The sequence below is a fragment of the Chlorocebus sabaeus genome, chromosome 12 (assembly GCF_047675955.1).
Source record: "Chlorocebus sabaeus isolate Y175 chromosome 12, mChlSab1.0.hap1, whole genome shotgun sequence".
NCBI classification, from domain to species: Eukaryota; Metazoa; Chordata; class Mammalia; order Primates; family Cercopithecidae; genus Chlorocebus; species Chlorocebus sabaeus.
The window spans coordinates 68,831,157-68,847,882 of record NC_132915.1 but is presented as its reverse complement, the minus strand read 5'-3'; positions in this window follow the sequence as shown (position 1 = coordinate 68,847,882).

The following is a 16,726-nucleotide window of genomic DNA, read 5'->3' as shown; positions in this document are numbered from 1 at the left end:
ATAATAGGGGTTCTAATCTCTGCGATAGTTCCTGAGAGGTGATTTTGCTTCTGATCTACTATCTTGAAGTGGGGGAAAGGGAGTAGTTTCAAGGACTTCCACCTGACTTTTCCTACCAGACTCTACAAGTCAGGTCGTTAATGTAAGGGTTCTGCCAGAAGCTAAGACTATCTATGCCAATTATATATTTGAGATCAGGCCTAAAAAGGTCTAGAAAGCACAAGTAAATTATGTGAAAAGGTAGCCCAGAGTCCCAGGTCACCTACTGCTTTGCACCAACACCCCTTCTTCAGTTCACACTTAGGGCTTCATAGGTGGTTTCCTACAACCAGTAATCAGCTAAGGAAAGAACCCAGGCTGCTTCACGCATAAGCCTGTGTGATATGTCAGTGCTAGTTGAAATTAGCTGTTGCTACATTGCAGCCCTCTCAAGGGTGGCCCCAAAGGACAATGGCGAAGAGAACTCCTCCCAGGGGGTAGAACCATGAGTGGGGCACTTGGTCAACCTCTTTGAAAGAGAGAGAGTTGGTATAGTATTATGATGTATGTAGATGCCTGGACAGTGGGCAAATGTCTTGGATGTTGGCCAGAGGCCTGAAAGACAAGATTGGATGATCTGGAACCAGGAGATCTAGGGAAGCGTAATGTAGATTGACCTACAGAAATGAGCACATGTGTTGGTCTTTGTATCTCAATGCTCACAAGAAACCATCCACCACGGAGGAGATATTCAACTGCCAGGTGACAGGGTGACTGATCCTGTGGATGTCAGTCAGTCTCTCTCCTTGACTATCCCAGGGCTAACAGGGAGGAGTCTTAAACAGTGACAATGATGTCAGCGGTAAATGCTAAGCACAGGCCCAGCAGCAAGGGACCCATCCCTCTAAAGTAGATATAGCTGCTGACATTGATGAATGCCCAGCCTGCTAGCTGCAAAGACTGACTCTGAGCCCTCAATATGGCACCATTCCTCAGAAAGACCAGCCAACCCCTTGGTGATAAGTTGATCCCCTCAGTCTCCGTCCTGAGTAAGTCCTTCCTCTTCACCATCAGTACCTAAATGGAAATGGGTTTGCCCTCTCTGACCAAGTGCTTTTGCCAGCACTGCCATTCAAAGACTTGCAGAATGTTGGATTTATCAGCATGGTGTCTGCACAAGATTGCCTCAAATGAAGGGACTCATTTTATGGCAAAAGCAGTGTGACAATGAGTGAATGATCAAGGAATCCATTGACTTGATTATGTAGCACATACCCCACAAACATCTAGATTAATACAATGGTGGAAAGGCCTGTTAAAGGCTCAGCTAAGGCACCAGCTTAGGGACACCCTGGTGCTGAGCTGTGGGACTCTCCTCCAGAAAGTGGTTGGGATAGTCACTGAATTAATGGCCAATACATGTTGTTGTGTCTCCAAAAACTAGAGTACTTGGGTCTGGAAACCAAGGAGTAGTGGTGGAATTAAGTCCTTTTCCTCTCCCAGTGATCCACTGAAACATTAAGCTCTAGTGGGTAAAGGTGCTGGTGTTCAGCAGAAGAACTCCTCCAAAAGATACAATAAGGCCACTAAACTTGAAGCTGTGACCACTATCTGGTCACCTTGAGCTCCTCATGCCAGTGGGCAAGCAGGCAAAAAAAGAGTGACTGCATAAGTGGGGCTATTGAGCCCTGATGGCCACCGGGAGCCAGAGTAGCAGCTACTTTATGGGGCAGAGAAGATATATCTACAATCCAGGGAATGTCCTGGTGTATTTCTTGGTGCATGCATATCCTGTAATGATAGCAAATGGGCACATGAAGCAATCAAGGCGGCTGAGAGGTCAGATCCTTAAAGGATAAAGGTCTAGGTCACCTCACTAGGCTAGCAAGCCAGATCACCCAAAGTGTGGGCTGAGAATAAAGGAAATCAGACTGGGTGGGGGAGGAGGGATATGACACTAGCTACAGCTGAGGGGACTTTGGCTTGTTTCACTGTCCTGGCTAAAATCTTCTCAGAGATCTCAGTTGGCTATGATCTTGAAAGGGACTCTGTGACTGACTGGACTTGTACCCCTCTTCTTAGAAAATAAGTGATGGGAGGCCAAGATGGGATCACTTGAGCCCAGGAGTTCAAAACCAGCCTGGGCAACATGGCAAGACCCTGCCCCCCCCCCCCCCCACACACACACACGCATGCATACAAGGAAAATAAGTGAGAGCATCATATTATTTCAAAATTGAAGATCCTATATGATAGCATAGGAGCTAGATCTATTGGGAAGGCAAACCTAAGCAGTGCAGGGAATAAACTAGGCTACACATCTCTAATGCACTACTTCAAATCCTCCAGATTTCCTGTCTCCAAGTGCTCATTCATTCCAGCCACAGCCATTGCTGCAGAGATCAACTCACCAGGGACTCCAATTACGGGTAAACCTGGCAGTGCCTTCATTTATGCCCAAAGTGTATAACTCTTGCCTCCTACTTTGGGACTTCTATATTAATCCTGAGACATGAGATGCTGCAGGGTTCATTTATTGCCCACGCATAAGTAACTTGGAAATGCAAAGGAAATAATATGTGGCCAGCTTCTGAACAATGAGAGATGGAAACCAGTGAATGGCTATTTCTCCCTCCCTCTCCCACATCAGTCACGTTGAGTAGCAGCTTCTCCAAAAAAAAGTCCCACAAGACTGAGGACTCATTTATATATAAGACCTGTTATTTGCTCTTCCTTCTTCCCTGCTTCTTTTCCCCCTCCCTCTTTCCTGGGACTGAACTTCATAAAGTGGCACAGAAGTCTTTGCCTCAGGCTCTGTGTTTTGGGAAACCCAGCTAAAGGATGATAAGCACCATCAAGATAGTGTGAGGCCAGAAGTTCTGTGTGATGAAGCAGCCAGTGAAATATTTCCAGCATGGGGGCGCCCCCAGAACATTTGCAAAATCCTATGTCTAATGCTTGGTTTGCAGCTGTTTGCATTCCAGTAAATAGAAAGCACTCCTGCAATGACCCTTCCCCCAGCAACAACAGCCTTCACTCAAGTTTACCTGATGCACGAATGCTTTATAAAAATGGACTTTCATGGATATCAACTGAGACATTAATACAATGTCTTGGTCAATAGAACAGAACAAAGGCTGCACACGTGGGATGCAGTGATGAGTTATAAGCAGAGCTTAGAAACAAGAGCCCAGCATCAGAGGTGAACATAAGAAGATTAGCTTTCTGGGAATGTGCTTAAATATTGAAAATCACTATGGGCTTCCAAAAACCACAGAATAGGGGGAGATAGAGGGCATTCCCAAGGGACAAAGAAGACCCCCCCCCCCCCCCGCCATCCAACATCTGACAAATGAGCAATATAAAGTATCCAAAATCAGATTGCAGGGGTTTAAATCCAGAGACCGTTCTTTACCAGCTGGAGTTGTAGCCCTCTTCTTAGAAAATAGGTGATGAGAGGCTGAGATGGGAGGATCACTTGAGCCCAGGAGTTCAGAACCAGCCTGGGCAACACAGAAAATGGCTCAGTCTCTGTGCCTCAAGTTTCATGAATTAAAAAATAGTAATAACAATAGAAAATTGTTGAAAGTGTGAAATTAAATATTCTGGCATATAACACATCACCAAACATTTTTTAATTTTATCATTATTTAATGTTTCTGTCTAATACAAATAAAAGGCCCAGATAAACAGTCATAGAATATCAGATCTAGGCTGGGCATGGTGGCTCACACCTGTAATCCCAGCACTTTGGAGGTCAAGGTGGGCAGATCACTTGAGGTCAGGAGTTCGAGACCAGGCTGGCCAACATAGTGAAACCCCATCTCTATTTAAAAAACACAAAAATTAGCCAGGCATGGTGGTGTGTGCCTGTAGTCCCAGCTACTCAGGAGGATGAGACATGAGAATCGCTTGAATATGGGAGGTGGAGGTTGCATTACAGTGAGCTGAGATCGTGCCACCACACTCCAGCCTGGGCTACAGAGTGAGACTCTGTCTCAAAAACAAAAAAAGAAAAAAATATCAGATCTAGAAGTGAGCTCAGAGATCTTCAAGCCTAGCTTCCACTCATGCTCAGAGAGAAGGGGATTGCCCAGGACTACTGTTAATCCAGGGCAAAGCCAGAGCCAAATGTCCTGACTCCTATCCAAAGCTCTTTTCTGTGCCTTTTGGGCCTCCTGCTCAGTTTCCCCAGGCGTTCAGGGTAAAGACCATTACAAATAAGAAGTACAACTGGAAATGCATATTCCATGTTCATCATGTGCCTTCAAGTCTCGTTATGCTCTGCTAAGCACTGCCCTAGAGGGTGTCACTCCACCAAACAGCATTGGTCAGCCACGTCCACAGACTAGTGTTTTTCACCTGTGGCCCACCTGCATCAGAATCATTCTGTGGAAAGTATGTTAAAAGTACAGATTCCTAGTCTCTACACAAAACCTATTAAATCAGAATGTCTACAGCTGCGGGCTCGAGAATGGCAATTTGAAGAAGCTCCCTGGTCTTTCTTCTGCACACTGCAACTTCACTGTCGTTGACCTAAAGTTTCACACTTCTATTTCTCATGGCACCTGGTTCCCGAATTCTATCTTGGAATTTTTTGCATTAGGAAGAAACAGTATTCCAGTGTGGTGGTGGCCCCAGAACGTTTGAGACATTGTAAGTCTAATGCTCTGTTTGGAGTTTTTTGTTTTTTGTTTTTTTTAAGGAGTTTCGGTCTTGTTGCCCAGGTTGGAGTGCAATGGTGCGATCTTGGCTCACTGTAACATCCGCTTCCCGGGTTCAAGCAATTCTCCTGCCTCAGCCTCCCAAGTACCTGGGATTACAGACACCCACCACCACACCCAGGTAATTTTGTAATTTTAGTAGAGACGGGATTTTCCCAGGTTGGTCAGGCTGGTCTGGAACTCCTGGCCTCAGGTGATCCGCCCGCCTTGGCCTCCCAAAGTGCTGTGATTACAGGCATGGGCCACCACGCCCAGCCTGTTTGGAGTTTTAAATACTATCTCCTACGATGATGCATTTGCACTTTTTAGCTCAGAAAAACTGCCAAGACCTCTCTTAGATGGATTTTCTCATTTGCCACACCCTTGGAAAAGCAAGAAAAAAATGTATTCTGTTGAGTTAAGGCCTTTAGGATCCAAGATTTTGGAGAGAAAGCAGCCAAGAGCTAGAAGGGACATTGTACCTGATCCCAGGCCCAATTCAACCAGAGGCTTGCCGTATAAATTTATTTAATTTAAAGAAATAAAACAACTAAGGAATCTTCTAGGTACCATTTGATTATACAAGGAGGCCTGTCAAAGAGTTTGTCAGCAAAATGCCACATGTGTGGGCTGCTTGCCTTCCATTCTACTTTAGCTCCCTCATCAATGCACCAGACAATGGCTGCCACTTCCACAGTATCTGTAAAGAAGGATGGGGAAAATGTAAAAAGCACTACATTTAACTGCTATTTTTGTCTCAAGGAGGATGGAGTTGATAAATGTGTCCTTGAGATAAGCCAGAGAAGGCAGGACATAAAATCTGTCCGAAGTGATAGTATTTTTTGGCTTTTTTTTTTTTTGAGACAAGGTCTTACTCTGTCACCCAGGTTGGAGTGCAGTGGGGTGAGCACAGCTCACTAAAGCCTCAACTGCTGAGGCTTGAGCAATCCTCCCACCTCAGCCTCTCAAGTAGCTGGAACTGCAAGCACACGCCACCATGCCCAGCTAATTTTTAAATTTTCTTATAGAGATGGGGCCTCCTTATGTTGCCCAGGTTGGTCTCAAACTCCTGGGCTCAAGCCCTCCACCTATCTTGCCCTCCCAAAGTGCTGGGATAACAGACATGAGCTACTGCACCTGGCCCTGATAGGAGTTTTATCACAGATTAAGCCTCCGTGTTCCCATATGGCAGGGCCACATCTTACTCTTGAGAGTGGCCAGTGGTACAGCTGACAAAATATGCAGCCCTTCTCTGTTCCCCTTTATCTGCCTCACTGCCTCCTGCCCATCAACTGTTAGAAACAGCTCTGCTGGACGTGACTGTGAAGTGTGGTCACTCGGAGCTGCCACAGGTTGTCGCTTCCTCTTCCTTCAAGCCTAGAGGCTCCAGAGTTTGCAATGGGTCAGTAGCACTTCTAGGGAGCAGTTGGAAATATAAGGGTATGGGAAGTTTCTTTTGTCACAGTGAATGCAGATGTTACTGGCATTTGGCAGGCCAAGGATGCTAAATTCTGCAATGTAAGAGGCAGACTACCTAACAAAGAACTAGCCCAGCAAAAATGCCAACTGTGCTCCACTGAGAAATGCTATCAGATTGTGGCTCTTAATCTTTCTTGACCGAGACCCTTGGTGTCACAATCTCAAAAACACACATCTGAAACAAAGGTTTCGTGTAGCAATATTTGCCCATACTACATGTAATGCATTCAGATATTTTATACTCTATTCTGCTCTGTTATATATTTTTTAAAAGGCTGATCAAAACCCATTCAATAGATTTCATGACGCACAAATAGGCCACAACCCATATTAGGGTGTGATGATTTCAAAACTCTTCATCAGCCTGAGAGGGTGGGAATATATGGAGTGAAACTCACCATAGCAATCGTTTGTCTGCTCTCATGCACACTACCTGACCTAAAAAAATCTCAGGGCTAAAGTGAGAGCCCCGGTGACTTCTAATGAGCTAAACCTGACTTGCTGTATCTCCCACAACCAGATGGCCAAAGAGAGACGAACAACCGTGCATTGCTGAGGCCCGTGGTTCTTTCAGGGCTCTGCTCTCTAAAGCAGGTGGCCCATGTGTTTTGTGTTTCCCTGCAGTGGGAACGGATGGATCTGACCCATTCAGAGGCTCTTGCATCACAGTGGACGGTGAAGCTAGCCACAGTGGGAGTGGGGGCAGGGATGGGGCTGAGAACCCTGAATTAAGCCAAAAGGTCTTAAGTGAGTATTTCTCAGCAACACTGAGCCACAGCACCTTATGCCAGATGGGCAGCCCGGTTCTCCAAACCCATTGCAAAGTTCCCTACCCCGCAGGCAAGCTAACCGGGACCTAAAGAGACAGAAACAGCCCAGGAATAGATGCTGCCGAAGAGGTTGAGGGCGGGGCCAGGTTCAAGGGGTGGAGCCTGTGACACTGGTTGGTGGAAGAACCAGCCACACTTTGACCATGTCAAAAGCTTCATCACAAATTAAATTAAGCTGATCCCTTCTTCCAACTGCTTCCTCCTGATAGTTTTACCATGCTCTTAACCACCGTATCACCAAGTTATTGTTAAAGGGTTTACAGACACCATGCTCAGAAAACGTGGTCCTCCCCATACCCTTCTATGGTTATTCCTCCCTAGCTTGGCTTATGCTTTTTCTGCTTCTTGGATTTTGTGGCTCAGTGTTCCCACATGTAGAGCCCTCGTGTAAAGTGCCCCACATTCCCTCTGCCAGCAGCCTGGTGTCACCAAGGAGCCAGACCCCCTCCCCATTTCAAACCCTACTCCCACCACTCCAGGCCCTGAGGAACCCAGCCCTACCAGGGTTCCCGTTCTTAATGACTCATGAGATTTCGTAGGTTTCCCATCCAAAATGCTGACAAAATATAACCTTGATGCGCACTGGCCTCTGTTCTTACAATCTAAACAAGATGCCGCTGACCCACATCTGTCTGGACCTTTACTGTTCGCTCACTACTTACGTCACATGATTATCACAACAGCCCTGGGGGTGTGGAAACAGACTCAGGGGTTAAGCCGCACACGCAAGGTCAGTTGGTTGATAAAGAGCAGAGCTGCAGCTGGAACTTGGGTCTTCTGGCCTCACATCCCATTTCACCTACACTTCAGGAAGGCACGCGGGCATTATTCACTTCAGCCACCTCACCTTGCTCTCTGGCTGATCCAGGGAAAGCCACCTGAAGGTTTTCCACATTCACATGAGCCCATGCAGGAGTACTGGGGGACTTCTCTGAGAGATGAAAGTTTCTAGCCGCAAGGTGAGACCAGAGTAATCCCCACACATCGTTGCTGATGTGGATGCCTGGCTGTTTGGTTGGGATCAGCTCCTCAGACCCCCAATTCCAGTAGTTGCCTGTGGTCCATAAATAGAGAGGAAAGATCAGAGCTGGCTTTGTGGATTCTTTCTAGAAAAGCTCAGAAGTGTAGAACGTCCCAGAAAAGACTCTTCTCAAAAACAAATAAAGTGAAAAATAACTTTTTATATTTGTTTAATTTAAAAAGGCAAGCTTTAATTACTTAGAAAAGTATCAGAACAGCTCTATGACAACATTTTAATGTACATGTGTTACAAGGGAGTTTTTGAAGCCAAGTTTCCTCTTTTATGTTTGTGGACCTCATGAAATGGAACACCTACCTTCTTCAAAAGATACTTTGAAGCCATAAAAATGTTAATATGCTTTGACTCAGTAATCCCCTTCTGGGAAGCCAGCCTAAGAAAATACCCTGAAATATGGAAAAAGCCATATGCAGAAAAATATTCATCAAAGAGCTGCATAGTGAAAAACTGGAATCATTCCAAATATGCAAAAAGGGGAAGGAGGGTAGTTAAGTAAATTATGGTATAAACCTTGAAGAAATATTCTATAGCCCTTAAAAATGATGGGTATGAAGTTTATGAAGGATTGTAGAAAATGCTTCTGATAAAATAGTAGGTGAAAAAGTCTGAAAAAATATTTAAACACACCAGAGTTGTAAAACGGCAAGGGGACATAAAAATATGGTGTCACTGTCAAAGTGGTAGGCTTATGGCTTTTTACCTTGTTTTCAAATTTCTCTCATGTTATTAGATCTCTACTTTTAAAAAATTCAAATATTTCAGAAATATAACAACGGATGCTGTGAATACTTTAAGCAGGAAGAAACATCATTAGTAGAGGTGAGGGTAAGATAAGAATTATTTAGTGTTTTTAGAATGCTTTCATGTTTTATGAACTAAATACAAAACATATGCAAAAAGCAAACATAAAAATATAGTTGTGTTCAAGGCACAAAATCTAAAATAATATTACTGCAGAAATCATTCAGGGTTGAAGGATGTTCTTGTTTCTGTGTTTCCTGGTTGCTATGGATGCAGAAGGGTCTTCTTGTCATGAAGAATTGAAAGGATGCTTAGTATGTCTTTCTATTTGTATTTCATTTGTAGCGCTAAATATGCCATGATCAGTTAGACATGGGTTTTGGATTCAGAAGATAAATCTCATTTCTCACTTCACCATTCAAGAGATGCAATCATGGAAGAATTGGAAGGCACCTCCCAGGACATTCAGATAGAAATCTTGTTTAAGAGCATAAGTCCCACCAGCGACATAGGTGGGAGTTAGATGTGTAGGGTCCCAAACATGCTACGGAGTCAAAGTCCTACCCCAGAACAAAACAAGGCCAATTTACAAAGGCAATTAATTTAAAAAGAAAAAAAAAAATCACAAATGCATATCCAAATACCTGTGAAAATATACACCAGAAATGTAAATCAAAGAAACATCATTCTTATTCAAAAACAAAAAAGTTCTTCTTATATTTTTTTTTAAAAAGGGGGCTGGGGGAAGGACATAAAGGCACCTGCTCCAGTTACCTATTGCTACATAATGTATCCTAAAATTTGACAGCTTAAAACAACCACCATTTAATTGTATTTTATGATTTTCAGGGTCAGCAATTGAGGCGGGGCTTGGCTCACTCTGTGACACCAGCTGGCCAATGAGTTGAGAGAATCCAAGGATTCACTCTCATGGCTGCTGCCTGGGGAGGCTGGCAGGCTGGGCTTGGCTGGGATATGGACCCTAGCTCCTATTCAGGGCCTCTCTAGTACGCGGCCGGATCTCTTACGTGGTAGCCAGCATGCCCTAGAGCAAGCATTCTGAGAGACCTGGGCAGAAGCTGCAACCTTCTTAAAAACGAGCTCAGAGGTCTCAGAGCATTACTTCTGCCACATGCCGTTGGTCAAGCAAGGCACTAAGGCCAGCCTAGGTTCAAGGGAAGGGGAATTAAACTCCACGTCTCAATGGGAGAGGTAACAAGGAATCTGTGGTCATCTTGGATCTACCACAGCATCATTTTACATGTTAAATTGGAAACAAAAATTGCAGGGAGGGAGCAGTGTGGACACATGACCCAACGCAGATGAAGGCACGGATATAGAGTTCATACATAAATAATTATACCAGAGACATGAAAGATTGAGTGTTATCTATCAGAGTGATAAAACTAGATAAAACCTTTACAAGTTCAACAACAGAAGAATGATTAAGGCTGAACATAACTCTAGTAGGTAACTATTAAGAATGTTAATGATGAAAGTTCTATATAAAAACTAGAAAACATTTACAGAGTAGTGTTAATCAAACTAACAGGAAAAACCCTGAAGGATTGTATGTATGTAAATGTGAACAGAAGGGAGTAAGACCTGTAATACTAGCACTTTGGGAGCCTAAGGTGGGAGTTCAAGACCAGCCTGGGCAACATACCAAGACCCCATCTCAACAAAAAATTTAAACAATTAGCCAGGTTAGGTGGTGTCTGCCTGTAGTCCCAGCTACTCAGGAGGCTGAGATGGGAGGATTGCCTGAGCCCGGGAGTTTGAGGCTGCAGTGAGCCATGATGGCACCGCTGAACTCCAGCCTGGGCGACAGGGCAAGAGCCTGTCTCTGCAAAATAAAAAAGGAAGGGAATGGGAAGGAATAAAAACAGTTTTATTAAGATAATGGCATTAGGTCATTATGTTTTCTTTAAAACACAAGGAACAGAGAAACATATTAAATAATAGCACAAGGGTTACTAACAGCAAAATCCAGATTGTGAGACACTAACTCTACCAGCCAAATGATCAGTTTCTCTTTTTTCTTTTTTTGTATTTTTTAACTGATTTATTATAGTTGTAAATATTTTGGGGGTATGTACGATATTCTGATCCATGTATTTAATGTGTAATGGTCAAATCTGGGTAATTGGGATACTCATCACCTCAAACATAAATTACAAAGGAAAGGGAAAGAACAATGCAATCTAGAGGTCAAAAGAAACTTAAGAAACATATTATCAATTGGAATACACGGACATTATTTCAATCCTGATCCAAACAAGCGAATTCTAATGACAACATTTAAGAAACATTAGGAGATGTTTGAACTCGGGGCTTTTGCTGCTATTAAGGAATTATTGTTTATTTTGTTAAAGATGGTAATGGTATTGTGGTTATTTCTCCAAGTTCTCGTCTTTAAGATTGATGCAGAAATGTTTGCGGTTCAAATGATAGATATCTAGGACTGCTTCAGACAACAAGGAAGGCAGGAGCATGTGGGGTCAGATGGAATGAGAGGAGAGGTGGCTGCTGAAGCTAGGGGTATTGGGGGATGGTGCTGTTACACTGTTCCCTTCTGTGTTTCTTTGAAAGTTTCCGTAAGTAAAAGGTGGTTTTGTTTGCTTTTCAAAGTCCTTTCAGGTTGTTTAATGAAGTAGAGACAAGCCAGGCGGTGCTGTGGAGTGAGGACACCAATGGTGGTGTGGAAGGATGGATGAGGAGCTTGGGAACAAGGAAGGCCTGAGTGGTGGGGTCTTAGAGACTTAAAGAGGCTCTTGCAGACCGGAGCCCTGGTCCTGGCCCTGGATGGGCTACCTCAAGCCCATGTGCCTCTCAGGGCCTCAGTGTCCTCAGCCATTAACCCAGGAGAAAGACCTTCTCCTTCCACAGTGATGTGAGGCTCCTCTGAGAAGCACCCAGAAAGCTGCTTGACACCTGCAGTAGGCAGGGTGGCTATGGGCACTGCACATACATTCAGAGCAGCAATGACGCACAAGCTCCACCCCAAACTGTGCATGCTCCACCCACTCTTGGCCAGGCCTGGCGGGGTCTGTGAGTGAACACACAGTGACGCTGGCTGCCGCTGACCAAGGGGCTGTGGAGGGGATGCTCGATGCCAGGGTCCTGGGGAGAAGCCAAACAGAGCCCTTGTCATGCCCCACCCGACAGCACAGCAACAAGAGAGCCATCCTGACCCTGACCTTTAGCTAAAGAAACGAGGGGCCTCAGAACTGGAGAAAATCAGGAACTGTTCACAAGGCCAGACGCAGGGTCCAGGGTAGGGCAGACAGAGAGGAGCCCGCCTTGAGGACCACGGCAAGGCACAGAGAGAGGTCGGGCCTCCAGGGACCGCAGCCTCTGTTCTCAGCGCCCTGAGATGAGGGAAGGAATCTAAAGGTATGGCAGTAAGACCACAGCCTACTGCTGACTCTGCTCCTGCTGTCGTGTGCCAGAGGCCAAACACGCCATATACTGAAAAGATGACAGCAGTTAGAGTGACCAACCATCCCGGTTTGCCCAGGACTAAGGAGTTTCCTGAGACAGGACTTCAGAGCTCCAATTGGCAAACCAGGAGGGGTGGGTCACCCTAACTGCTGTTGTTACTAGAGGAGCACAATTCTCATAGAACCTGAGGGCTCAAAAAATTCCTCTAGGTCAAATGCCTTGCTTCACACATAAGGTAACTGTGATCCAAAGAGGTCATGACCTGCAAAATCAGTCAGTTTGTGGCAAGGTTGGGACAGAAACCCAGGGGCCCATTTTCTGGTCCAGGATTATTGATTTCTACTGGACCGTGCTGCCTCCTGGCACCCTCTCCTGATGCTCTCTACCTGTGAAGTAGGGCTTAAGAAACAATAGCGGATCCTCCCTCCCCCTCCTTTCCCAATAGTAGGTTATGGCGGGAACAGCAGGACCACCAAGCACAGAATCGCAAAGGCACAGTGCATTGGTGTCCAGTGGTCCCCAAAGTTAAAAGGGTTCCTTAGGCTTCCTTTCCAGGCAAGCTGGCCTTGACCTCCAGGTAAGCTCGGAAGTCCCCTTTCCCCCAGAGGGCAATTCTTCATCAGGAAAAAAGACAGACACGGGAAGTGCAAGCATAAGAACTATTCAGGGCCACCCCACCCCGCTGGCCAGAGCGCATTTCTTCACCATGACTGCTTGAGAGAGCTGTGCTGCAGAACCTGGGGTGACACTGGGGCTTGAAAAGGGGCCGGATGAGGGCTCCTGGATGCCTGAAAGAGGAATGAGCTGCCTTGAGAAGGAAGGAGCTCCCTGTGGCTCACAGGGACTCTTCCATCTTTCCCAAGGAGGAGGGGAGACAAGCCTGGCTTTAAATCCCAGCTGTGCCACCTGACAGCTGAGTGTCCTTGGGAAGGTCACTTCACCTCTCTGAACATCAGTTTTGTCTTCTACCAAGTGAAGACGGTAGTACCTGTCTCCTAGGGTTATTAGGTGGATGAAACTAGGCTGGCACTGGGAAGATCTTTAACAAATAGGAGTTCCTTTCCCATTCAAATCAGAGCCCAGACAGCCACTGCCTCCACATTCTAAGGAAGGCTCTAACTCCAGGAGGAGATATTCAGGGTGTGAAAGCATCATTATCAGCTGTAGCTCCTGGAGAAGGAGCAAGAAGAAGGCAGTGGGGATTCTCCAGGAATTCACTGTCTAAAGCAAAGCTGCTCAGCCCTGGCTGGCACTGGCGTCACAGTGGCGGGGTAGGGTACTTCAAAAGCAGGCATGCCTGGTCCTAACCCCCAAAGATTCTGCTGTGCTTGGTCTGGGGCATAACTGGGGCAAAGAGATTATTAGAAACTTCCCAAGTGAGTTCAATGTACAGCCCGGGCTGGGATTTCCTGCCAAGGGGCTTTGTGATACTCCCAATAAAGATCGAGTGAAGGAATAAAATCAGCTTTTCCCTTATTGCACTTTAGGGCAATGTGCAGCTGGATGGGGGTTCTTAGAGACCAAAAATGTAGAAGATTAAAGAAAAATGTAGCTCCTCAGACACTAGGGTCAACTCTGGAAATGTCACATGTTTAAAACTTGGGGATTTCAGCAAGCCCGGTTTAAGTCTGCCTTTCCTTATCACATGTTAAATAGCTCTGTGTTGGTTTTATCCCCGCTCTCTGTTATTTTGCAATGGCCTTTCTTCAAAGGCTTTAAAAATCTGGTGTACCATGTCCCTCTGATACAGATGTCTCAGAATAAATTAGAAAACATTTGAAATATATTTAAGAAGAAAATGCCCATTTTGTACTACAAGGATTGAGGGTCTATAGAAAGAAGCCTTTCAGGATAAATGTCAGGCATTCTTTTCAGATGAATAAGTCCCCACAGAGGTTCTCACTACTGGTCAGTTCATCCCCCAACTCAACTCATAGCCGCTCATTGATTCTGTGTGGGGCATTCTGGAATGAAGCTGGGGCTTCAGCATAGCAGGGGTGACACTGGAAACTCTTGGTCCAGTCCAGGGAAATTGATGCTTTCATTTTTTTTCACAAGCCAGAAGGATCTGACACTTCTTAGACTTCTCTCTTTTACTTTCAGAATCTTCATGCCCCTGAGCTCCAGTGAACGGTGGTCATGGAGGAGGAAGTAAGGCATAGTGAAGTGGTTCTCCAAGGACAGTCCCTGGACTAGCAGCAGCAGCAGCCCCCAGAACCTGTTAGAAATGCAAATTCTCCTGCCCACATAGCAGACTTACTGAGTCAGAAATTCTGAGGCAGGGGGCGGGGGGTAGGTGGGGGGGCAGCCAGCAGTGTTTCAACCAAACTTCCAGGTGATTCTGGGTCACTGGAGTTGAGAACCACTGATTAAGAATACAGACAAAACATGAACAGACTTTGCTCCAAAGGCCAGCTCTGCCACTAAGTACTTGGCCAGGTCACTTTCACCTCTCTGAACCTGTTTCCTCACCTGTAAACGAAGAATGATAATCATGGCCAGGTGCCGTGACTCATGCCTGTAATCCCAGCATCCCAGCACTTTGGGAGGCTGAAGTGGGCAGATCACTTGAGGTCAGGCATTCAAGACTAGCCTGACCAACATGGTGAAATCCCGTCTCTATTAAAAATACAAAAAAAAAAAAAAAAAAAAAAAAAAAACCAAGTGTGGTGGTGCACGCCTGTAATCCCAGCTACTTGTGAGACTGAGGCAGAAGAATTGCTTGAACCCAGGAGGTGGAGGTTGCAGTGAGCTGAAGATTGCACCGCTGCACTCCAGCCTGGGTGACAGTGAGACTCCGTCTCAAAAAACAACAACAAGAAAATGATAGTCATGCCTATCACTAAAGTGTTGTTTTGTGGATTAAGGGAGTAAATGCAGGTTAAGTATTTAGCACTGCTCTTTGCAGAGCCTGGATGAGGGTGAGGCCAGGGAGGCACATAGGGTCAAGCGAGGGCTTCCTTAAATTTTACATCCATGGATGGCTCCTTCACCTCACCCTAGGTCCAGTCTTGTTTCTTGTATTCCAAAAGTGCTCAGCAAATGACTGCTACTGTTTTATGTTATTGAGGAATCTAAAGTTTTATTCATTTTAGGGGCCTTGGTCAAGCAGTGTTCTGGAGTCAAAGTCTTTAGACAGTTTGGTGTAAAGGAAAGAGCACCGGCTTTGGAGTCCACAGGCCAGGACCTGGACCCTAGGAAGGCTGGCCAAGGACAAAGACACGGAACAGAGACACCCCACACACCCACGTGGCTCCCTAAGAAAGGCTCCTTTCACTGGGCAGGACACTTTCTTCCCCTTATCTTCTTTCTGAGAGAAAACAGAGGCCACTCTCAAGTTTGAACTCTCTCTCATCTGTGATCTCTGTGTTTTCTCTAGCAGTAGATATCCAAAAAGCATTTGACAATCCAACATCAATTTTTTTTTTCTTCTTTTTGAGACAATCGTGTTCTGTCGCCCAGGCTGGAGTGCAGTGGCACAGTCATGGCTCACTGCAACCTCCGCCTCCTGGGTTCAAGGAATATCTTGCCTCAGCCTCCCAAGTAGCGGGGATTACAGGAGCATGCCACCATGCCTGGCTAATTTTTGTAATTTTAGTGGAGACAGGGTTTCACTATGTTGGCCAGGCTGATCTCAAACTTCTGATCTCAGACGATCCACCCATTCAGTCTCCCATAGTGCTGGGATTACACGCGAGCCACCGTGCCCTGCCTCCAACATCAATTTCTGATTAAAAGTCTCAGCAAATTAAGACTAGAAGGGGAAAAAGGCTGGGAGTGGTGGCTGACACCTGTAATCCCAGCATTTTGGGAGGCCGAGGTGGGCGGATCACAAGGTCAGCAGTTCAAGATCAGCCTGGCCAATATGGTGAAACTCATCTGTACTAAAAATACAAAAATTAGCTGGGCGTGGCGGCACTTGCCTGTAGTCGCAGCTACTCAGAACGCTGAGGCAGAAGAATCGCTTGAAGCTGGGAGGCAAAGGTTGCAGTGAGCTGAGATCGTACCATTACACTCCAGCCTGGGCAACAGAGTGAGACTCTGTCTCCAAAAAAAAAAAAAAAAAAAAAAAAGACTAGAAGGGGAATAGAAGGATAATTCTTCTGTCTGCCAAAGAGCATCTACAAGACCTGCAGCTAACATCATACTTAATACAAAAGACTGAAAGATCTCCCCCTTCTGCATTCGCTACTATTCTCTGTTGTATCAGAGGTTCTAGTTAATTCATTAAGGCAAGCAAAGGAAAAGGCATCCAGATCAGAAACTGCCTTTATTCACAGATGGTATAATTGTCAATGGGGAAAATCTGATGAAATCTATATTAAAGCTACTAGAACTAATAAGTGAGCTTAGCAAGGTTGCAGGATACCAAATCAACATAAAGAAATCAATTTTATTACTATAGACAAGCAAAAAAAAATTGGAAATTGCAATTCAAAGGCAATACCATTTACAATAACACAAAAATATGAAACACTTAGGCATAAATCTGGCCAGAGCTGTGCAAGATT